The following is a 22877-nucleotide window of genomic DNA, read 5'->3' on the forward strand; positions in this document are numbered from 1 at the left end:
CCCAGCTAAACTTTATCCAACAGCAGCAATGAAAAAATCAACTTGTCCGGTGTTCATTTGGGTTCCTCTTGTAAGAAAGGCAGGTATTGCTTTTGCAGAGGAGAAAAGCCGTTTCCATTGGAGGTGACACGATAAGGAATGACTAACACCAAGAGGCTCCAGCAAAGGCTTGTAGAACATCTCTTATCACACAGACAGAAGGACAAACTGATTCCTACTGGATTAGTGTCTAGAAGGGGAGTCAAACGTTTAACCAGGGCTAATGACATTGAGCAATCTTTTACCAAAAAGGAAAGAAATAAACTAGTCAGATAATCCCTTTGGGTGTAGCATAAAGAGAAGTAAACAGAGGCAGGACATGCGGGAAGAATTTTAGGCGCCTCAGACAGACTGTGAACCCTGGAGTACCCAACCAATGGGAAACAGGGGAGGGAAAAATTTGGCCGGGATTAGGGAATAAAAAGGTGTGTTTCAAGAACTGGAAGTGTGCCTACTTGCTAGGTCACCCGCTCTTGCAAGAACGTGAATAAAAATGTGCTTCACAGAGGATGCTGCCTGAGCCTATTTCATTCAGACCGGAACTTGTTTCTCACAATTTGGGGGCTCGTCCGGGAGCCGAAGTCATCTTCTTGGGAGTCCCTGTCGCCGAAGGACGGGAAGACGCGTCCCGTTGATTTCAACGGCCTCGTGGATCGTCAGTGGGGATTCCGTGAGGAATCGACTAAGATCTCGAGACCCAGTTGTACGGCAGACTCTGTGAAGCACAGGGGGAGAAGGGGTAGGTGCAGTAGGCACAGAGAGTACGACCAGGCAACTCCGTGCACGGACCAAGGTAAGGAAAATCGGACTGTTAAAGTATTGCCTTGGTGGTCGGGACGTTCTAAGAGACTTGTGTGTGAGTGACTGAGACGTACTGCGGTACGAAGCGAGTGTGGAGTCCGGATCCGCGGTTCTGTAGTCCCGCGAGGGGCGCAGCTGGAGAAGGACGAAGCGAAAGGAAGGGGTGTAAGGAAAGTCTGCGTTCAGAATGGGAAATAAGGATTCTAGGCCTAGGGATGAAAAAGGGGATAATAAGAAAGACCCCGGGAACATTCCCCCAGACAGTCCTTTAGGGGAGAATGTTGAGGTTTTGGAATGATTCTTCTTGTACAAGGGATAAAGATAAAAAGAAAATGATTTGTTTTGTTCGGACCGCATCCCGGAGGGGCCGGGGGGGCCGTGGACATTCTGGGAAGGGTCTCAGGGGTGTCCTAGGGGTCCTGTGTCTGTCTTAGAGGATCCCAGAGGTGTCCCAGGGGGGACATGTTTGCATTTGCATTTGAATTTGTTTGGACCAAAGAACCCATAAGACCTCCTAGTGTATTTTGGCCCAAATTTGGATGTGATGAAGACTGGGTCTGTCAGACTTTAAACATGTATGCGAATAATAAGGAATAATAAGGAAGTAGAGGAAGGTGAATATGCTTTTTGCTGGGTCAAGATGAATAGATTCAGGAACTCCCAAATCCATTTTATATGTTCCCAGCCCAGACTGTCGGTGATGTTTCAATGGACAAAGAAATTGAATCCCCGAAGTGGGACCCCTTAGACTGTTGCTTGGGGGCGAGGAAGAGGGGTGAATAACGGGACGAGGACTGCCCCGACCACTCCTACCAGCAGCTCGGGGTTCACCGGTAGGGTGTTATCATTGTGGGATTTACAGAATCCCCTAATTTGTTTGGCAAGTGTTAGAACAAGTGCTTGAACAATTCAGCCCTCCATTGCGAGTGGCCCTGCTTCAGTGTGTGGATGATTACTGGTATGTGGGAAGGAAGAAGGCAGGGTAAAAGAAGCCACGAATGAGTTACGGAACTTTTTGGGACAGTAAGGTTTGATGGTCTCAAAAAAGAAAAAATAATAAAAAAATTGCAATACGTGGAAACAGAAGTGAAGTACTTGGGACATCTAATCAGGGAAGGGAGTCGAAAAAAAATAAATCCTGAGAGGATCAAAGGAATAGTAGATTTACCTCTGCCAAAGACCAAGAGGGAACTGAGAAAATTTTGGGGGCCGACTGGGTACTGTGGACTGTGGATAGAGGGGTGTGTTCAAAAGACTAAAGGACTATATTCCAAACTGTTAGCTGAAGAACCAAATGTATTGGTTTGGACAGAAGAGGAGGATTTAGTGTAAGATTTAAAACAGAGACTAATCAGAGCTCCAGTTTTAGCCTTATCTTCTTTGGAGAAATCTTTTCAACTATTTGTTAACTGTAGACAAAGGGGCTGCGTTAGGAACTCAAGAGTGGGGGGGGATAAGCGGCAGCCAGTGGCCTATTTATCTAAACTCTTAGATCTGGTCTCCCGAGGGTGGCCAGGGGAATGATAGAAGGTAGCACCCCTCACCAAGGAAAAACCATTTTAGCCCAAACCACAGGAAAACGGCTAACCAATTCAAGAATACTGAAGTATGAAGGAATTTTAATTGAAAAGGATGATTTGATTTTAACTACCAGCCCTTGCCTTAACCCAGTGAGCTTTCTGTGAAAAAAAAAAAAATATATATATTGAGGCAAAGGATGAAGAACTTACACACGAATGCTTAGATGTAAATTGAGTACCAGACTAAGATTTGACCTGACTTAAGGGAAGAACCCCTATCTGGGGGTCTTCATTTGTTCGTAGACGGTTCTTCAAGAGTGATAGAAGGAAAGAGGTGTCATGGACATGCGGTGGTAAATGGAGTGAGTCAACTGTGGAATTTGGATAATGAGGTGAAGTCTCTGTGCTCAAAGAGCAATTCAGACTGGCTTTGCTATCTCTTGTGCAGCCCAGGGGAGTGAAGGCTTGTCTGGCTATCACAGGATACATAAATGACGGGGTAGTCTTGGGGAGCCAGGACAGCCCTGCTTTTCGTCAGCAGAGACAGTAAAATCAAGATAACAGAGACCTTGTGTAGCTCTTTGTTTCCTTGAGAGGCTGCCATGTCTGGTAATTGACCTTTGCCTCGTTACCTGTGAAATGCATATTAAAGTTGACACCCCTGTATATGCTAATGAAGATTTTAGAGATCATGCTAAACATATATGGCTATAGCACTCATCTCTCCACCCAAATCATACTACACGTCACCTAGGGGAGGGAAACCTTGTAATTTTGGGGATAAAAGGATGGAGAAAATGACTGTTAAATTGGGAGAGAAGAAACTTGATACCTGACGGACCAGTCCATGGGCTGTGTTCTCTCTCTCCACCCCAGGCAGGGACGCCTTTCTGGGTAAGCGCTGCGCCCTTCACCCTCTGGGGAACGTTACCCCGGGTTGTTGTACTATCATTATTTTTGCTAGCAATATTAACCTTAAGTAATTAGCGCTATTGTAGTTAGCGAATTTATCAACGGCAATCTCGAATCTGTTCTGTCGCTCTCAATAAAATAACTAATTTCGATTATTTGTGAATCTGATTCAGTGAAAGTCCTTTGGTGGGACTCTGATAGTAAATCAGTGAAAGTCCTGGGACTCTGACAGACAAGTATCGAAACTACAGCCCTTTTAACGCGACACCAACAAGTAAAAGCATCTGAAAAATTACCTAGTGCGTGGTCCGCTCAAACATGTGAGATGTATACCTTAAACCAGGCACTTAAATTAATTGGAGAAAGGAGAAGGAACAATACATACAGCCTCTTGTTATGCCCTTGGGGCAGTGCATACCTTTGGTAAAATTTGGGAAGAACGAGGACTAATAAACAGCAAAGGGAAAGAACTTTTACACGAAGAACGTACAAAGCAGGTGTTAGCTAATATATTAATACCAAGTGAAATAGCAGCTTTACACATTAAAGGTCACCAGAGAGGCAATTCAATTACCGCAAGGGGAAACAGATTAGCGGACAAGGTGGCAAAAGAGGCGGCCTTGGGGCAGGAGAAGCAATGACAGAAGCAGGGGCAGCGGAGACATGTGGTAAATGGATTCTGCCTGATGGAAGGGAAATGGTCAACCAACAATGAGAGAAATAGTGACGGTGCTACAACAGGGAAGCCATTGGGGAACGCAAGCAATGTGCGAATAGTTTTGTGGAAGTACAGATGCTTTGGCATATAGACAATGGCCAAAGAAATTTGTGAGGGATGTATTATTTGTAAGAAAGCAAACAAGAAAGCCTTGAGAAAGCAGTCTTCAGGAGGAGGAGAGCCCGGCTTGAGACCGTTCCAAAGTATACAGGTAGACTTCACTGAACTGCCACCAACAGGCAGGTGAAAAGATCTTTTAGTCCTGGTGGAGCATCATACTGGATGGGTGGAAGCCTACCCCTTGGTGTCAGCTACTGCAGCAGGGGTATTTAAGATAATACTAGAACAAATTCTTCCCAGATACGGGTTAGTGGAGAATATAAACTCAGATCAGGGCAGTCATTTTACTTCTAAAATCCTTCAAGGAATTATGGAAAGTTTAGGGATAGCGTGGGAATTTCATACCCCCTGGCATCCCCCATCATCAGGAAAAGTTGAGGAGGAACCAGACCATTAAGAGACAATTGTTGAAACTGATTTTAGAAACCAAATTACCATGGACTAAATGTTTACCCATAGCATTGTTGAGGATCCAGACTTCTCCTAGAACAGATACAGGTCTCTCGCCCTATGAGATGCTTTTTGAACTACCTTATATGGGTAACAGAGAAGAACTGTATACTGGGGTTGTCGTCTTCTTTCTCTCTCCTCAGAAATAAAGGACTTCTTGCTCAAACTCCACCCATTGGAATTTGCAGTCCGTGCCTTTCGACCGGGAGATTGGGTCTTGATCCAATCCTGGAAGGAAACCAAGCTCCAACCAGAATGGGAAGGCCCGTTCCAAGTGTTACTGACCACTGGGACTGCAGTGAGGACGGCCGACAGGGGTTGGACTCACTACACTCGGCTAAAAGGACCAGTTGAAACCCCACCAACAGATCCAGTGGGACAGTGGACTGTACATTCTACTGACAGCCCGCTGCGAGTAACCCTAAAGAGACAATAAGCCGTAGGTTGGGGCGGGATGATCCAGTCGGGAGATATAAATCTGTGTACAGCATGAATTTTAAGAAGCATTTTGCGATGATGCTGGTCATAGGGGCGATGTTGTACACCTAGATCACATACGAAGTGCACACCCAGATTACCCGGTTAGACTTATCATAAATATCACTAAAGGAAATACCCCACAGACTGTACACTTTGATGCCTGTCAAGTACCGAAGTGTGGGAATCTAGAGGCCCAAAGATGGTTGAGTGCTGAAAACAAGTACCTGTGCCCAGAAATTTGGAGGGTCACAGAGGGATATCACGAGGCTGCACCTTGTGACCGACGGAGTGAAGTGTGGTGGACCACCCAAATTGGAGGGTGGGCCATTGATAAGTGGATCAAGCCTTCTTATTATTACCTTCTCAAAAAGAAAATACATTTTTACAAAGGATCACCTTCCCCAGTGTGGCCTTTTTGAATGTAATCCTCTGTTGATAACTGTAACCCAGGGGGATGATACGGCTAACCTAATGTATGGAATAGGAGCAGATGTGTCTGGAAGAGATCCAAGGGGAAGATTTAGAATAGACGTACTGGAAAATAGCAGTTAAGCAGAAGGGACAACTATAACTACTAAACTCCCAGTAATACAACAGTGGGAACCACCGAATGATCCAGCTTTGGTAACGGTTTCTGAGATTAAAGGTCTTAGACAAACATTTGAGATTGAAAGAGGGTACGGTGAGACGAATGCTCGGGTAAAATATACTGTTAATAGGGTGTAATATATTGTTAATAGTTTGAACCAAAGCAATTGCTCTGCTTGTGCCACAGGAAGGCCCCCAGCACAGATCGTCCCTTTTCCCTGAGGGTGGACGAAAGATTCCGTAGGGATGTGGTGTATGATAGCATTATACCAAGAAAAGACCGCCTGGGGAAATGAGACTTGTCATTCACTTTCCTTACTGTTTCCTGCCTTGGAGTCTAGAGACGTTAAATTTTCCACAGCAGTTGGGAACCGTCCAGCGTGCCTCTCACGGCAGGGCGTGAATGCTGCCAAACCTGGGGGGGATTTACCCTGTGCACTGAAACTCTGAATGTGACCAAGGATGTAAGAGGAAACGGCTCAGCGTTACGAGTGCCTCGGGCGGATCTCTGGTGGTATTGTGGAGGGAGGACTTTGCGATCTGTGTTGCCGGCTAACTGGAAAGGTACACGTGGAATGGTACAATTGGCAATACCATTCACCCTGGCATTTGAAAAAGAAACAGGATCCCTGAGCTCAGGCAATAGAGTAAAAAGAAGTTGAGGTGTATCCCTTGATGAACGGATCTAGAGAGAGATCCCATTGGAGTCCCTAGAGGGGTCCCAGATGAACACAAAGCAAGGAATCGGATAGGAGCAGGATTCGAGTCTGTCTTTTTCTGGTGGGTAACTATAAACAAAAATGTAGATTGGATACATTATATTTCAGCATAACCAACAGAAGTTTATTAATTATACCAGAGATACATTAAAAGGGAATAGCAGAACAATTGGATGCAACCAGCCGAATGGCATGGGAAAATAGGATCGCCCTGGACATGGTCTTAGCGGGGAAGGGAGGGGTGTGTGTAATGTTAGGGAATCGGCGCTGTACCTTCATCCCCAACAATCCAGCTCCAGATGGTACTATAACTAAAGCCCTTCCAGGGCTCACCAGTCTAGCTGATGAGTGAGCTGAGAACTCTGGAATAGACACCTCACCGACAGGTTGGCTGGATTCCTGGTTTGGGAAATGGAAAGGTGTGGCGGTATCAATATTGACTTCTCTTATAATGGTAGCAGGAGTTTTAGCGGCTGTAGGATGCTGTATCATTCTCTGTGTGCGAGGATTAGTTCAGTGATTGATTGAAACTGCCCTAACGAAATGAATGGAAGTAGACCCTCCCCCATAGCCGGGAAAAATGCTTCATCTAGAAGAAGAAGAAAATAAAAACTCTCGAGAAGAAGAATGTAACATCATGCTGTCGGCCCTAGAGGCCTCATGTGGAACCATGCCCTAGAAACGCAAAAAGCAGTAAGATTATGAAAAAGGGAAGGGGGAAATTGTAAGAAAAGCAGGTCTTGTTTTTGCAGTGGAAAAAAGCCGTTTCCATCGGAGGTGACACGATAAGGGAACGACTAGACAAAGAGGCTCCAGCAAAGGCTTGTGGAACATCTCCCATCGCACGGACAGAAGGACAAACTGATTCCTACCGGATTAGTGACTAGAAGGGGGGTCAAACATTTACCCAGGGCTAGTGACATTGGGCAGTTTTACCAAAAAGGAAAGAAATAAACTAGTCAGATAATCCCTCTAGGTGTAACATAAGGAGAAGTAAAGAGAGGGCAGGACATCCGGGAAGGATCTGAGGCGCTCCGGAGAGGCTGTGAACCCCGGAGTACCCAACCAACGGGAAATGGGAGGGAAAATTCGGCCGGGGATTAGGAAATAAAAAGGTGTGTTTCAAGAACGAAAAGTGTGCCTGCTTGTTAGGTCACCCGTTCTTGCGGGAATGTTCAAATACAACGTGCTTCGTATCGTTCATGGCCTGAGCCGTTGGTGTTGGATAAGGAGCATTTCTCACGCGGACACGAACCGGGGGGTTAGGAGGGGGCCCGGGCACGTACCGAGGGGGGTTAGGAGGGGGCCCGGGCACGTACCGGGGGGCCGCCGGGGCCGGGGCCGGGGCCGTCGTGGGCCCGCACTCACCGGGGGCCGCCGCCGCCATGCTGCCGCACGCGGGGATGAGGGCAGGGGCCGGGCGGGCCACGTGACGGGGGCGCGTGCGCGGGGCGGGTAGAAAAGGCCCGGCGGCGGCCAGGCCGCCTCAGAGCGGCGGCGGGGCCGGGGTTTGTGTGTGGCCGGGCCGGGGGCGGCGGCCGGGCGGGCTGTGTGAGGGGTCGCAGCGCCGCTGAGGTCAGTGTCCGTCCGGCTGTGGGAGGCTCTGAGCGCTCTGCGGGGGAGCAGGGCCTGTGGGCTGGGGGCGGCCCTCAGGAAGGGCCTGGCCGTGGGGGCAGGACCCCCGGGGGAGGGGCTGTCCGTGTGGGGAGGGGCGGCGCGGGGCGGCCGGTGTGTGGGCCTTGCACCGGGGAGAGGTGTCGTCCCGTGTTGCGGCTCCTGAGGGCCTGTGTTTTGGGGCACCTCCTGGGTGCTGGCCTGTGAGGCGTTCGGGATGAGCAGCAGCTGCTGTGCCGGGGGAGCAGGGCTCATCCTGGCTCGAGGGACAGAACAACCCCCCTAGAGGCCCCCATCTGGTGACCTCTGAGGGGTTTTGTGCTTTGGGGCTTTGGCTCTTCTGCCTCCTGCTGGCTGTCAGCTGGACAAGGTGGAGCTCTCTGCAGAGATGCAGGGCGCTTGGTGTGGGCTTTTTTAATGTGGGGTTTTTTGAAGCAGTAAATGCAAGGCCTGGTTGCTCAGGGCTCAGCCGTCTCCCATTGCACAGAGGTGTAAATCTGCTTGAAGCTGTCCCGTGGGCAGAATTCTGTTGTGGCTGCTCTGGCAACAGGGTTTTCCACATTACCCCTTGGAAGGATTTTCAAGCTCAGCCCAGCAGAGGTGTGAGAGGGCTTTGTGTTGTGGCTGCTGGTGGCCCATGGGAGGAACTGTTTTTTTCTCCTCCTTTGCTGAGGGCGTTGTGCCTACTTCCTGCTGTGGGCAGGCTGTAGGATGGATGGAGGAGCCATGGGACCAAGTCACGTTCCCTCTGGGGGCTGGGGTCGTTCTCTGGCATGGGCTGTAGCCAGCACAAAACTCACTGCAGATGTTTGGTGCTGCCACACGTTCCTGGTGGGTGTATGAAGGAGGCTGTGCTGCTAATGCAGCGAGCAAGGGCTGGTGCTCATGAGAGTGGCCGGAGTGCAAAGCCTGTCCTTGTGTTTGGTGTGTGGGTGGGAGTTCAGTCTGAAAGACAAAGTGAGGTGAGAAGTGTGGGGTGCTTGGTGTGAGATGGCATCTGCTGACCTCAGCTTCCTCCCCTCTAGCTGCCCCATCTTCCCCATGTGTTTGGGACCCTGGTTGCAGCCTCTCCAGCTTCATAGTCATGGAATCGGGTCATACGGAGGTTGGAAGCATGTCCAGGGGAGCGAGGAGCTGTGAATCCTGCGTTGCGGCTGTCGGAGCTGGAAGGCTTTCATGGGTGAGTACAGTGCTTGGATCTCCAGAGCTGTCGCTTCAACATCCTTCAGCAGCACTAAAGCAGCTTTGAAGAAAACCACTAGCCAAGAACTCGCTGGGAAAGGCCAAGTCAGGAGAAAAGGAAAGGCTGATTGCAGGAAAGTGTGATGTGTATACAGGGAGAAGTAAGTCAGAAAAAGTTCATCTGCTTGAATGCCCAAGTTAAACAAGGGACAGGTATGAATGAAAATACCCTTTCAGCGGGGCTGTGGCACCTGGTGGGGGCTGATTCCCGCTGTCCCCCGCGCTCCCTCCCCTCCCACACAGGCACAGAGCAGGGCTGGAGAAACAACTTTTAATGGAAAGACACAGGAGAAAAGGTCCTATCGAAGCTACTCTAACCCCCCCTCCCTCAAACGTGCCCCCCTCCCCTAAACACATCCCTCCCCCCACATACACTGCCCGCTACAACTTTTAAAGGAAGACCAGGAGAGAAAAGACCCTATCAAAGCTACTCTAACCCCCCCTCCCCTAAACATGTCCCTCTCCCCACCCCCCCCAAACACACTACCCCCCCCCAGATACAGTCCCCTCCCTTAAATCTGCCCCCTACCCCCTAAATGCACCCCCTCTCTGCCCCTCATCATTTCCATCTCCTCACTGGGGGTGTCTCTTCCCCCCTGCCAACCCTGGGCTGCCTGCCAGAGCCCTGCGCTTGCTGGGTGGTGGCAACGGGGAGTTTGTCCCCCGCTTCATCCCCAGCTTCTCTGCCGCCATGGGCTGGGCCGGCAGCAGCTCCATCCCCATGTCCCCGCACAGCTCCTGGGACTCTGTCCTGGAGAGGAATTCTTCCAGGATGCTGACAGCCTCCATGGTCTCCTCCATGCTGTAGTCGGGCGTCAGCAGCTCCTCGGGCAGCAAGAGTGAGGCGACGTGGCAAAGCGGGGCAGGTGTGCCAGTGCCGCTGGGGTTGCAGTCAAAGAGCCTCAGGGCCTCCTCGAGGGGCACCTCGTGGGGCACTGCAAGGTGGCCGGCTGCATCCCCAAGGGCTTGGCTGTAGGGGACAGCAGAGGGGCTGGTGGGGACGTCACTCTCCCAGGAGGTGTCGCTGCTGCAGGAAGTGTCACTCTTTGGGGAGATGATGTTGTGCTCTGAGGAGATGCCACTCTTTAGGGAGAAGTTGCGCTCTGGGGAGATGTGGATCTTTGGGAAGAAGTTGCATTCTGGGGAGATGTTGCTCTTTGAAGAGATGTCGCGCTCTGAGAAGATGTTGCTCTTTGGGGAGAAGTTGCTCTCTGGGCAGATGTCACAATCTGAGCAGATGTTGCTCTTTGGAGAGTTGTCGAACGCTGAGAAGATGTCACTTTTTGCGGAGATGTCGCTCGCAGAGTAGATGTTGCTCTTTGGGGAGATGTCACACTCTGAGGAGATGTTACTCTTTGGGGAGATGTTGAACACAGAGAAGATGTTGCTCTCTGGGGAGATGTCACGCCCTGAGGAGGTGTCACTTTTTGATGAGATGTTGCTCTTTGGCGAGATGTTGAACGCTGAGAAGATGTTGCTCTTTGGGGAGATGTCGCTCTCAGAGGAGATGTTGCTCCCTGGGGAGATGTTGAATGCAGAGAAGATGTCGCGCTCTGGGGAGATGTCGCGCTCTGGGGAGATGTTGCTCTTTGGGGAGATGTTGAACGCTGGGGAGATGTCATGCTCTGAGATGTCGCTTTTTGAGGAGATGTTGCTCTTTGGCGAGCTGTTGAACGCAGAGAAGATGTTGCTCTCTGGGGAGATGTCATGCCCTGAGGAGGCGTCACTTTTTGATGAGATGTTGCTCTCTGGTGAGGTGTTGAACGCAGAGAAGATGTTACTCTTTGGGGAGATGTCACGCTCTGGGGAGATGTTGCTCTTTGGGGAGCTGATGGTGCTCCAGGAGATGTCGCTGCCCAGGGGTGTCTGCGCGGAGGAGGCCCTGCTGGAGCTGTTGGTCTCTGAAGACCATTCCTCTGCGTTCTCAGAGGCAGGGGTGGAGGTTGGCAGCTGGGTGGGTGCTGGGGCCACCACTCTCCCCTCTCTGCCAGTGCCACCGGGGTCCCCAGGCATGGGGACACTGGTGTCAGGATCCTGGCCATCCTCCACTGCGTTCGGGGAGGAACGAAAGAGCCTGAGGGGCTCTTGGAGGAGCATCTCCTTGGTCACGTCAATGTTGGTATCCGGGTCGCCAGGAGCTTCTTTGTGGGCGGCAGCAGCGGGTCTGGGGGGGGACACGAGTGCCCGTGGGGACACGGCTGGCAGGGGGTGCCCCTGCGGGGTTGGCCTTGCTGGAGCTGTTGGTGCCTGCAGGCTGTCCCTTGAGGTGCTGGCGTCCGGGGATGGAGGTGAGCAGCAGCGTGGGGACTACGAGCACCGCTGTGCACTGGTGGCCGTAGGCTGGGTGCTGCGTCAGTTGGGGCAGTGGGTGTTGTCCCTGGGGGGTGCCAGGGGCTGCCCAGGCCTGGGGGGTCCTGCAGCCCCTGGGGCCCCACAGGGCAGCGCCTGGCGGAGCAGTGGCGCCATGTCCAAGGGTGGCGGTGGCCGGTGCTGGCCCGTTGGTGGTGGTCCACTCGATATGGAAGAACCTTGGGTTGAAGCAGCAGCTGCATGGGGCCCTGTGCAGCCCTGTGTGGGTGGGAGGGAGCCGTGCTGGGCCGGGGGCACCCTCCGGGGCACCCGCCGAGCCGCCCCCCATGGCCATCAGGGTGCTGATGGTGTCAGGGTGGCAGAGGGGACAGGGGTGCCGTACCTGGTGGTGGGGCCTATGGGGCCACCCCCAGTGGGGGTGCCCAGGCTGCAGGGAATGGCTGCTGCTGCCCGGGGGTTGGGAACAGGGTGGCTGCACCTGGAAGAGAGACAGGAGCCATGGCCGGCGGTCACGTCCTGGGCTCTCGTCCCCGAGGGGTGGCCCCAAGTATTGTGGAAATTCTCAGGAACTGGGATTCACTGGGCAGGCGAGGGCAGGGACACTCAGCCGGGCTTGCTGAGCCCCCGTGCCAGAACTGCCGGGGGGGGAACAGGGGAGGTGGGATGGTGAAGGTGACCGTGGAGAGGGGAGGGGGAGGTTGAAGGTGCCTAGGGTTCATAGGTGCCAGATGGTGTTGGGGTGGCAGAGGGGACAGGGGTGCCATACCTGGAGGTGGGGCCTGTGGGGCCGCCCCCACTGGGGGTGCCCAGGCCGTGGGGAAGAGCAGCTGCTGCCCGGGCGGTGGGAACAGGGTGGCTGCGCCTGGAAGAGAGACAGGAGCCATGGTCACCTCCTGCGCTCTTGGCCCCGAGAGCGTCCCCGGGCTGTGGGTCGGGGTCGTTCCCTGCCTTGGGGGTAGAAGGTTTCTGGGAGCACAAAATCGTGAAGGCTCTGGGGCGCCGGGGGGGCGCGGGGGCCACGCAGTGGGCGCCACCGAGGTGGCAGCGCCATGGTGGGTCCCCTCAGTCTCTCCGCTGCTAAGGACTCTTTGGCGTCTCCAGGATGGAATGTTGGGGCTCCCTGTGCTCTGCCCCCTCCCAACGGCGACTGAGGGGTGAAAGCGGGGGGCTTGGGCTGGCGGTAACGGGAGCGTGGGAGGAGAGTTGGGGAGTGCAACCGCGGGCTCGGGGGAGCTGCCGAATACGCGAGGGCATTGGGGTGGCCGTAACGGGAACGCGGGAGGAGAGTTGGGGGGTGTGACCACGGGCTCAGGGGAGCCGCCAGATCCGCGATTGCATTGGAAAGGAATTATTCAAAATGCCTTGATAGAGGGTGTAATGTTACCAACAGCATTTCCGGTGATACTGGGGGGAACTATGGGAGGTCGAAAGAATCCCAGTAGGTGGGAGGGTCTTCCTTGGCCGATCGTAAAGGAAGCGAGAAAATTGGTGCATGACTTTGGTCTTAATTCTCCCTACACTCAGTCGTTTCTTAACAATATTTTCACTACTAATATTATGACTCCTTTTGATAGCCGGACACTGATGTCCCTTATCCTCACACCAATGCAAGAACTAATGTGGAGATCAAGGTGGGAGGATGGTGTACAACGTGCGGTTGTAGCAAATTTGAGTAGAGCAGAGGGGGGGATCCGTTACAGTTGGCGACTATGGAGATGTTATCAGGAACAGGTCCTTTCGCTGATGCTCAGCGACAAGCGCGGCTAGATGTCGCGATCTTACAACAGTCTGCAGAGTTGGCGCGCGAAGCACTGAGGACGTTGCCAGAGGATGGCAAGGTTACTCCCCCATATACGACAATAAAACAGGGCCCCAGCGAGGGATATATGCAGTTTCTTGATAGACTAAGGAATGCGTTAGACCGGGGAGAACTGCCAGTGGCAGCCAAAGAGGCGGTTTTTCATTCATTGGCCGTAGAGAACGCTAATTCAGCCTGTAAGCGTATTTTGCAAGCTTTGCCTCGACACGCCACCATTACCGACATGATAGAGGCATGCTCTAGGGTAGGAACACCTGAAGAACAGGCAGGATTTTTGGCCTCTGCTTTTGCTGCAGCTGTCAAGCCCTTGATTAATAATCGTAATTTGGGACCGAAATGCTTTAAGTGTGGGAAGGTTGGTCATCTGAAGATACAGTGTAGAGCAGGAAAGCAGAGGGCAGAGACAGATATGACGCCTGTTAGGAGCGGAGGAACGGGAGGATTTACAGGCACATGTAGTTGGTGTCAGAAATTTGGACATAGAGCATCTGAATGCCGCTCAAAATTTCGTAAGAATGGCATACCATTGGGAAACGGGCTGATGAGCGCGGGGGGCCCGAGCGCGATGACACAAAACAGGCCTCAGGGTCAGGGTGCTTGGGTAGTGCAGCCTCTGCAACCACAGGAAGCGCCGGAGTGGACGTGGCAACAATAAAGGAGGTTACCCTTACAGACTCCCAAGTGCAGTGCATTCCTACTGATGTGAAAGGGCCACTGGGGTATGGACTGAGTGCACTATTATTGGGACGATCTTCCATTACCAGACGGGGTTGGTTTGTGTTACCTGGGGTAATAGATGCTGATTATACGGGTCCAATTAAAATGATGGTATGGACACCCACTCCACCTGCGCATATCCCAGCGGGTACTCGCATTGGACAACTAGTGCCATTTAAGGCTGCCGTTCCGACGGCTGGAAATCAGATACGGGGGAATAAAGGTTTTGGCTCAACAGGTAATGCAGATATATATTTAGCCCTTGAAATCAGTAAAACAAAGCCCTTGCAGCGAGTTGCCCTAAGAGCACCAGGGGGTCAAAAACGTGTGCTTGATATGCTCGTAGACACCGGCGCTGATGTGACTGTTATCAGTCAAGAGTGTTGGCCACCCTCTTGGCCCCTAGAACACCCAGCTATATCCATAATGGGGGTCAGAGGAACTCAGATGACAAAAATAAGCAAAGAGGTGATTCAATGCCAAATGCCTGATGGTGGAGTTTGCTCAATTCGACCGTATGTGACAGTAGCACCGGGATGCTTTAAGTCAACTGGGCACTCATTTAACGACTGGGGGGACGGATTTTCCGGGGCGGCCATTGGGGAAGGGCGACCTATTTTGAAATTGAAGTGGAAAACGAATGACCCGGTGTGGGTGGACCAATGGCCGCTCAATTCGGAAAAAATCGCCCACGTTAACCAATTAGTACAGGAACAGTTAGAGAAGGGGCATATAGAACCAACAACCAGCCCCTGGAATACACCTATTTTTACCATCCCAAAAAAGAGTGGCAAATGGCGGTTACTGCACGATTTACGAAAAATCAATGAGGCTATGGAGGACATGGGCGCTTTACAGCCAGGTTTGCCATCCCCTATCATGATCCCTAAAGGGTGGGAGGTTCTGATAATAGATCTGAAGGACTGCTTTTTCACAATATCCTTGCACCCCGATGACTATCCGAAATTTGCTTTTTCCGTGCCCACAACAAATAAGAACGGGCCTATGTGCAGGTATCATTGGGTAGTGTTGCCACAAGGAATGAAAAATTCACCCGCCTTGTGCCAGATGTACGTAGCATGGGCTTTGGCACCAGTGCGAAAAAAACACCCTGAGTGGATAATTTATCATTATATGGATGACATCTTGATAGCTGGACAACAATTAGAGTGTGACAAGGCTATTGAGGAGCTGCAGCAGGTACTAGGGAAAGCAGGGTTACAAATTGCACCAGAAAAAGTTCAAAAAGAACCACCCTGGAAATATTTAGGATGGGAAATATCTAAAACTACAGTTAGGCCACAGAAGTTAGAGATTAGAACACACATTTCGATGCTGAATGATGTTCAGAAACTCTTAGGAGATCTAAACTGGGTTCGTACGTTGTGTGGCCTTACGAATGAGGACTTAGCACCTCTCATGCGCTTGTTGCAAGGAGGCGGTGGCGTTGATGCCCCTAGACAGTTATCTTTGGACGTGCAGAAGGCGATGCAGATGGTCCGTGATAAGGTCATCAACGCCTACGTGCATCGATGGGACCCTGATTATTCGATAGGTTTATTAATTATAAATCATGACGAACGTCCTTTCGCTTTAGTAATGCAATGGGTACAGGAAAGGGACCCGCTACGAATTCTGGAGTGGATTTTTTTGTCTCTCCAACCAAAACGTACGCTTATGCCGAGGATAGAGGCGCTGGCGCAACTTGTGATTAAGGGGCGTCAGAGGATCGTTGAGATATCCGGTCAGGAACCTGAATATGTGGTAATTCCTTTAGTAGCTGAATACTTGCAGTGGGCCTTACGACACTCTATGGCGTTACAGATTGCACTTTTGAACTGTGCTGGGACAGTTAAGGTACATTTGCCTCCGCACAAGTTTTTTAGTGTGTTACAAGTAGGACACATTGATGAAATTCCCGCTTTGTCTCAACGACCTGTCCGAGGGCTGACAATCTTTACAGATGCCGGGGGGAAGACACAGAAAGCAGCAATAACATGGTACATGGACAATAAATGGCATGATATTGTGATCACGGACTGTAAAGGGTCCACACAAAAGCTAGAATTACGTGCTGTACTAGAAGTGTTTCGCAGGTGGACAAAAGGAGGTATTAATATCGTATGTGACTCCTTATATGTGGTTGGAATCGTTCAACGAATGGAGCGTGCTTTGCTGAAGGAGGTCAGAGATGAGCAGCTGTTCACCCTGCTCCATGAATTGTTGCTACTACTCAATGAACGGCACGATCCTTATTTCATCACCCATATTCGCAGCCATTCGGGGCTCCCAGAAGGTTTAGCTGAGGGCAACAGATGAGCTGATAAACTTGTGGCTCCTGCATGGGCCACGCCACCTCCAGATAAGTTTGCACGGGCATCTCATACATTCTTCCATCAATCTGCACGAATGCTGCGCAGACAATTCGGGATCTCGGAGTCTGATGCCCGAGGTATAGTGCAAACGTGTGCTGATTGTCAACCATTTATACCTAACTTCGACCCAGGCGTCAGTCCCCGAGGGCATGGACCTTTGGAGTTCTGGCAGACTGATGTAACCCATGTGTCAGAATTTGGAAAACTGAAATTTATACACCTGAGTGTAGACTGTTATTCAACTGCAATTTGGGCAACTGCGCAGACTGGTGAATCTAGCAAACATGTACAAAAGCATTTGTGATCCGCAGTTGCGGCCTTAGGTGTACCGCGTGTGATTAAGACTGATAATGGCCCAGGGTACGTAGCCCGTTCAACACAGGTATTTCTACAGCTGTGGGGCATTACACATGTGACTGGCACACCACATTCTCCGACGGCTCAAGCCATAGTGGAACGCATGAACCAGTCTTTAAAAAATTTGCTTCAAAAACAAAAAGGGGGAGAGCACGGGCTGAGTCCTGTAGGTCGACTGAACAAGGCCGTTTACGTCCTGAACTTCCTACGCCTTCCTCAACACTGCCTTGTGCCTCCAATCGTGCGGCACGGCGCAGGCCTGCAGAGAGACCTGGGAGATTTTAGGCAGGAAAATGGCATGGTAGCAGTTAAAAACAGTGTGACGGGGAAGTGGGAAGGACCGTGTAGACTATTAACCTGGGGTCGAGGATATGCCTGTGTCGTTACAGATGCCGGAACCAGATGGGTACCACCAAGTGGATAAAGCCCTGGTTTGAGCAGACGGATTCGAATGAGTTACCCCACAGTACCAACGACGACGGTGAGGGCTGAAGAAGTGCAGTGCCCCAGGTGTGGAACTGTGACCCACAGACCCTTGTGCCTTGTGAGGATTGTTGAGGCTGGTGGTGGTTTGAAAGACCACGTGCTGCGGCCCGGTGTGCTGTGTGTTTTTAATCCGGTGTGCTGTGTGTTTTAATAAAGAACTAAGTAAGGTGACGGGTTTAATTCATTTAGCTATTGCAATAGAGTACAGAGTCAGGTTCACCTCAACACGAGCTGGCTGAGCGACAGGAGATAGGGGAGTCTGCCATTGACAAGGATTGGTCGAGGTGTGGCATACAGTGCTGTTACACAGTGCTACTGCCAGAGGTTTAGTCGGTTCCGGAGGACTGGTGGGAACAGGTAGTGCGTCACTGTAGCAACAGGTTCGGTCATGTACAGCGCAGAAAGAAGGGCAAGGGTACTGATATTGGAAGATGCCCCTGGGAATTAGTGTTGGGCTTATCCTTGTGATTGGAAGTTGCAGCTGAGCACAAAATTGAGAACCCTTGGTATTTCGGCTTCTTTTAATACAGCAGGATTCAATTCAGTTTACCCAACATTTAACACGTCCCTAGTGAACTTTTGTGGAGACACCACAGGGGTGATGATTGATTTTTGCTGTTGGCTCAGGGTCATGGGTGTGAAGATTTTGAAGGTATGTGTTGCATGAACCTTTCCGACCACTCATCATCCATTCATAAGCAGTTACGGGAGCTGAAGGATAACATGTCCAAATTAAAAGTGGTTTCGGTTTCGATGATTGGTTAAGCTCATGGGGTATAACGGGATGGTTATCAGACTTCCTAAAAGAAGGGCTCATGCTATTGTTGGTTATATTATTATTGATTATGGTAGCCTCGTGTGTTCTCCGCAAAGTGACTGACGTGATAGAAAATGCCATGCACAAGGTCTGGCTGGCTCAAGAAGAAAAAGGGGGTATTGTAGGAATGTGTCTGAGAGCAAATGGCCATGTGAGCCAGCCTCCCTACTGTGAGAGACTGGATTAAGGGCAAAACAGGTGGTAGAAGATGGAATTACTCCATGGGAAAAACGGGAACTGAGAAGGTAGAAAACATGTTGTGCTAATGACTAAGCAATTTACTATGTGAATTCTTGTAACCAATCTGATCTGTGAATGAACTGCATGGACAGCGCGTGGACATTGTAACGAGCTAATCAGAAATAAGCAAGTGGCATGTACGGCTACAACACAGGGTATAAAAGATAATGATCTGTGCTTAATAAACGGCTTCTGTTGATTCACATTGGATCGTCTGGAGTCCAGTTATTTCTCCTCAGCATTCTGCAGGTGGGAGGGAGGGAGTAACGGCGGCACCAGTGGGAATGGGGAGGGGGCGTCTGGGGAGCAGCCCTGCAGAAAGGGGTGTGGGGGTGGTGAGCAGCTCAGGAGGAGCCAGCAGTGTCCCCTGGCACCAAGAGGGCAAGCGCATCGTGGGGGGCATCAAAGACAGTAGAAGCAGGCGGCCAAGGGAGGGGATTGTCCCGCTGTGTTCAGCGCTGGCGCGGCTTCACCTGGAGCACTGTGTGCGGTGCTGGGCAGCCCTGCAGTTAACTCGTGGTCAGCCCTGCAGTTTGGGTTCTGGTCTTTCTCTTCCCTTTTCCTCCTCGTCTGGCGCAGAGCAGCTCCCCGCGGCCCCCGAGAGCTGCGGGCGGTGGCGGTGCAGCTGCTGCAGGGGACGGGAGTTTTGGGTGCAGGAGGGTGCTCAGGGCGGGGGGTTGGGAGGCCGGACGCGGAGCAGCAGCAGTGCCGGGAGCTGTGCTGGGCCCTGCCGAGGCCAAGGGGACTGCGCCCGCCCGGGGCCCGCAGAGGCTCCCCCTGACACCGGGAGTGCCCCGGTGGGGACCGGGGACGTCCCCCCGCACCTTCTGTGCGCCGGACCCGCAGAGGGGCGGCCGCTGCCCGAAGGCGCCCTTGGCTGCGTTGGCCCCGGGCTGTGGAGCTGGGAGGGGGAACGGGCAATAAAGAGCTGGGGTTTCCAGGCACTTTGAACAGGGGACAGGGGAGTTCCCCCCCCGCCACTGTCACCCCGCTGGTGGTGACTCAGCCCTGGGGGGGGGCTCGGTGCCCTTCGGGGTCCCGTGTGGGGCTGTGGCACCTGGTGGGGGCCGATTCCCGCTGTCCCCTGCGCTCCCTCCCCTCCCAGACAGGCACGGAGCGGGGCTGGAGAAACAACTTTTAATGGAAAAACACGAGAGAAAAGGTCCTATCAAAGCTACTCTAACCCCCCCTCCCTCAAACGCACCCCCCTCCCCTAAACACATCCCTCCCCCCAACTACACTGCCCACCGCAACCTTTAATGGAAAACGTCAAGAGAAAAGGTCCAATCGAAGTTACTCTAACCCCCCCTCCCTCAAATGCACCCCCCTCCCCTAAACTCACCCCCCCATCTCTCAAAATACACTACACCCCCTTTAAATATACCTGCCTCCCCTAAACACACCCACCTCCCCAAACACACTGCCCGCTACAACTTTTAATGGAAAAACAGGAGAGAAAAGGCCCTATCAAAGCTACTCTAACCCCCCCTCCCCTAAACATGTCCCTCTCCCCACCCCCCCCAAACACACTACCCCCCCCCTAGATACAGTCCCCCCCCTTAAATCTGCCCCCCCACCCCCCTCCCCTAAACAAACCCCCCCCCCCCCCCCCGCCCCTTCATCTGCGTCTCCTCGCTGAGGGGCGTCTCTTCCCCCCTGCCACCCCTGGCCTGTCCGCCAGAGCCCTGCGCTTCCTGGGTGGCAGCGATGGGGAGTTCGTCCCACGCTTTGTCCCCTGCTTCGTCCCCTGCTTTGTCCCCCGCTTCGTCCCCCACTTCTCCGCCATGGCAGGCTGGGCTGTCAGCCGCTCCATCCCCGTGTCCCCGCACGACTCCTGGGACTTCGTCCTGGAGAAGATATCTTCCAGGACGACGACGGCCTTCCGGGTCACCTCCACGCCAAAGTAGTTGACAGGCACCTCCTGGGGCACTGCAAGGTGGCCAGCTGTGTCCCCGAGGGCTTGGCTGTGGGGGACAGCAGAGGGGCTCCTGGGGACATCACTCTGAAGGTGGCCAGCCGCGTCCCCGAGGGCTTGGCTGTTGGGGACAGCAGAGGAGCTGCTGGGGACGTCGCTCTCTGTCCCGTAGAGGAATCCTTCCAGGATGCGGGCACCCTCCAGGAGCTCCTCCATGCTGTAATTGACCATTAGCAGCTCCTCGGGCAGCAAGAGGGAGTCGACGTCGCAGAGGGGGGCGGCTTCGCCAGTGCCACCGGGGTCACAGTCCAAGAGGCTCAGGGCCTCCTTGAGGGACACCTCGTGGGGCACGGCAAGGTGGCCGGCCGCGTCCCCGAGGGCTTGGCTGTGGGGGACGTTGCTCTCCCAGGAGTTGTCGCTGCTCGAGGAGGTGTCACTCTTTAGGGAGATGGTGTCATACTCTGAGATGTCCTGCTCTGAGTAGGTGATGTTCTTTGGGGAGAAGGTGAGCTCTGGGGAGATGTCGCTCCTGGGAGAGATGTTGCTCTTTGGGGAGCTGATGGTGCTCCAGGAGATGTCGCTGCCCAGGGGTGTCTGCGTGGGGGAGGCCCTGCTGGAGCTGTTGGTCTCTGAGGACCATTCCTTGGTGTTCTCGAAGGCAGGGATGGATGTTGGCAACTCAGTGGGTGCTGGGGCCACCGTTCTCCCCTCTCTGATGATGCCACCGGGGTCCCCAGGTGTGGTGATGGTGGTGTCGGGGTCCTGGGAGACCTCCACCATGTCCAAGGAGGAACCAAAGAGCCAGAGGGGCTCTTGGAGGAGCATGTCCTCGGTAACTTCAAAGTTGGCATCCAGGTCACCAGGAGCTTCTTTGTGGGGGGCAGCAGCAGGGCTGGGGGGGAAGGAGGTGCCTGTGGGGACGTGGCTGGCAGGGGGTGCCCCCGCATAGGTGGCCTTGAGGTGCTGGCATCCGGGGATGGAGGTGTGCAGCAGCGGGGGGACTGCGGACACCGCTGTGCCCTGGTGGCCGTAGGCTGGGAGCTGCGTCAGTTGGGGCGGTGGGTGTTGTCCCTGGGGGGTGCCAGGGGCTGCCCAGGCCGGGAGGGTCCCGCAGCCCCCGGGGCCCCACAGGGCAGCGCCCGACGGAGCAGCAGCGTCGTGGCCGAGGGTGGCGTTGGCCGGCGCAGGCGCGTTGGTGACGGTCCAGTCGAGGGACCCGAAGTGTGGGTCGAAGCAGCAGCAGCCGCATGGGGCCCTGTGCAGCCCTGTGTGGGTGGGAGGGAGCCGTGCTGGGCCAGGGGCACCCTCCGGGGCACCCTCCGAGCCACCCCCCATGGCCATCAGGGTGCTGATGGTGTCGGGGTGGCAGAGGGGACAGGGGTGCCATACCTGGTGGTGGGGCCTGTGGGGCCGCCCCCACTGGGGGTGCCCAGGCCGTGGGGAAGAGCAGCTGCTGCCCGGGCAGTGGGAACAGGGTGGCTGCGCCTGGAAGAGAGACAGGAGCCATGGTCACCTCCTGCGCTCTTGGCCCCGAGAGCGTCCCCGGGCTGTGGGTCGTGGTCGTTCCCTGCCTTGGGGGTAGAAGGTTTGTGGGAGCACAAATGCCTGAAGGCTCTGGGGCGCTGGGGGGGCACAGGGGCCGTGCAGTGGGAGCCACGGAGGTGGCAGCGCCATGGTGGGTCCCCTCAGTCTCTCCACTGCTAAGGACTCTTTGGCGTCTCCAGGATGGAATGTTGGGGCTCCCTGTGCTCCGCCCCCTCCCAACAGCCCCCCCAACAGCCCCCCCAGCTCCTGCTGGGGAGGGAAGGGGCTCGGGGGGGCTGGGTGTCCCCGGATCCCACCAGGCGCTCTGTGTGCAAGTGCTTTTTGCTTTCAACAGTATTTTTCACGGGGCGAAAGGACCAAGTTGGTTCAGCCGAGCTTTGTGGGGATGAAGCTGCACCCGCAGCCTCCTTGTGCCACACGGCAAATGCCTCTGTGACTGTCGCCTGTGCTGCGCTGCCTGGAGTGACGCCGAGACAGGAACAAGGACCTGGAGGGTGCGAGGGAAGGTCACGCAGCATCCCTCGGTGGCACGCTCCCCTGCCCAGCCCTCCCTCAAATCCTGCTCTCGGGTCTTTTAGTCTCCTCATTGGGAAACAAGCAGCTCTGGGTCCCCCTCGGAGGGGGCTGCACTTCCCCTGGGTGCGTGACACCGGGAGGAGACGGTGCCCACCGCTGCATGCTCCCAGAAAAGGCCGGGATTCTGCACAACATCCGATGACGAGATGCTGGGTCTCTCTGTGCTCTGCAGGACCCTAGGGACTGGGTTAGTTCATCCCCTCCTGGCACTGGGGAGGATTTGGCACTACCGAGGACACCCCGGTAGGAACAGAGGCCTCTCGCTCCCGCTACGTGAACAGCGTGTGGCGCAGGGGAGCCGGGACAACTGCCGTGAGCTGGAGGCCAGAGATCCCTCCTGGCCTGTATCCTGTTCATTAAACAGATTGCTCTCTGTTAGCGAGGCACCTCTGGCTGCAAGATCGTGTGAGACCATCTGCTGTGTAACTTGTGGCAGGGACCGATGCTGGGGGTGTGAAGGCAACTTCTAAAAAACATAAAACTTTCATTTCAGAGCGCAGCTGAACAACCCCATTCC

The 22877-nt window shown here is 53.6% G+C and overlaps 1 long non-coding RNA gene across 1 annotated transcript; it reads left to right on the forward strand.

Annotated features, from left to right (window-relative positions):
- The first annotated feature begins 7791 nt into the window (after window positions 1-7791).
- On the forward strand, window positions 7792-18528 carry LOC141734549 (uncharacterized). Its single transcript, XR_012584546.1, has 3 exons — window positions 7792-7922; window positions 8987-9141; window positions 17171-18528. It is a non-coding gene; the product is annotated as an uncharacterized LOC141734549 (long non-coding RNA).
- The last annotated feature ends 4349 nt before the right edge of the window (window positions 18529-22877 follow it).

Source organism: Larus michahellis, chromosome 24 (assembly GCF_964199755.1).
Source record: "Larus michahellis chromosome 24, bLarMic1.1, whole genome shotgun sequence".
Taxonomy (NCBI): domain Eukaryota; kingdom Metazoa; phylum Chordata; class Aves; order Charadriiformes; family Laridae; genus Larus; species Larus michahellis.